This window comes from Microtus oregoni, unplaced genomic scaffold, assembly GCF_018167655.1.
Source record: "Microtus oregoni isolate MIOR12 unplaced genomic scaffold, Mior012 000008F_ref0000371, whole genome shotgun sequence".
Classification (NCBI taxonomy): Eukaryota; Metazoa; Chordata; class Mammalia; order Rodentia; family Cricetidae; genus Microtus; species Microtus oregoni.
The window spans coordinates 20,834,079-20,835,665 of NW_024543067.1; the positions used below are offsets into that span (position 1 = coordinate 20,834,079).

At 35.9% G+C, this 1,587-nt stretch overlaps 1 non-coding gene across 1 annotated transcript; it reads right to left on the reverse strand.

The window, feature by feature from the left end:
* Positions 1 to 1,211: 1,211 nt before the first annotated feature.
* Positions 1,212 to 1,323, reverse strand: LOC121452056. Its single transcript, XR_005974792.1, has one exon. It is a non-coding gene; the product is annotated as a U6 spliceosomal RNA (small nuclear RNA).
* Positions 1,324 to 1,587: the final 264 nt, after the last annotated feature.

The following is a 1,587-nucleotide window of genomic DNA, read 5'->3' on the forward strand; positions in this document are numbered from 1 at the left end:
CTCCTGCATGTGCTACTTCATTTATGTGAGTCTAGAAACACCTTCGTTTTTCACAGAGATCTCTGTCCAGAAGTCTCACCTAAACCCAAACTTGCCTAGCTATTTGACATTCAGATCTTTATTAAACTTTAAGGAATCCCTAACCAATTAATGTCAAATATATTCTCCACCATGATATATATAATATATTTACCTGAACAAGTTGAATATAATTAGAATATCAAGACAAGAATTCCTGGCATAATAATGTCACAGATTTTTTTTTAAAGTTATGCATGGCGAAGTAACTTAAACTATGTCTAATTCTTGGTTTAAAGATCTCTGTTCCTAGAGTAAGAAGGTCACGGAGGACATTTTGTTCAAGTTCAAGAAGGGGAAGCATCTAGACAATAGTTTTTGTTGTGGTATTTATAGAAGAAGCAGAGAGGTCTTTAACTAAGGCATGGCAAATGGAAACAATAAGTCTGTGGTTCAAGAACAAATATAAATAAGAAAGACTTGTTGGAGATCAGTTTTGAAAAAGCACACCACTTATCAAGGTAGGGGTATGTAGATTAGAAAATCAAAGAAAATGAAGACACGAGTGAAAATAATAAAACAAAAACATGGGATAGTACCGAGAGGTAGTTCCAGTGAATATTGAAGTCACCTGAGTTTAATTTCCACTTGCTTAAAATACTCCTGACCCCCCAAAATAGGAGTAAGATTAAAAACAGCATTGAGATGATACAAGGAAATGAAGAAACAAGTTGAAGAATTGCAGGCTACATACTTAGTTAAATATTCTGTTCCCAGAACAAGACAGGTAACACTCACACCCTAAACCAAAACATTCTGTAGGCACAACCCTCCTTGGGTGGAATCCATAGTTATCTCCCTAAGTGAGTAGGAACCTAAGTGAGTAGTTGGATCCTTAGACTTTTGATTGAGGTGGAAACATATCTTTAATACCAGAACCACTTCTGAATATTAGCCACACGTGTTGACTATAATCTTGAGAGAGCAGAAGTAAGATTCAGCTCTCTGACCTTTATTCAAGATAGAATGAACCCATACCTATGGGCCCTGGCAAAGACTATAAGTCAGACAGAGGAGTCTTAAGTAATTAAGATGAGAAGATGAGCAACAAAAAGAATTAACCGACATTTCTATTTAATGCTAATAATCACAATAAAACAATTTTTGTTGAAGTGTATAGTCTTTACCTTTTTATGGATGTGACCAAATACATCATAAAAATGGCTTTCTTGCACAGGGACCATGCTAATCTTCTCTGTATTGTTCCAATTTTTGTTTATGAGCTGCTGAGTAAATTGGGAGCATGGGGACCCTGAGGGAGGTATGAAGGGGACGGGGAGAGGCATGGAGGGGAGCAGAGAAAATTGTAGAGCTCAATAAAAATCAATAAAAAATAGTTTTCTTAGAAGAACAATTTATTTTGTTTCATGACATCAATCCACACAGTTAATGGATCAATGTGCTTGATCAGGGATACAACTGTTCATATTAAGGGTTATCAAGAAGGAAAATAACAAACCAGGAATATAAGGAGAAAAGAATCTGCACTTGGAATTGATCCATCCACAC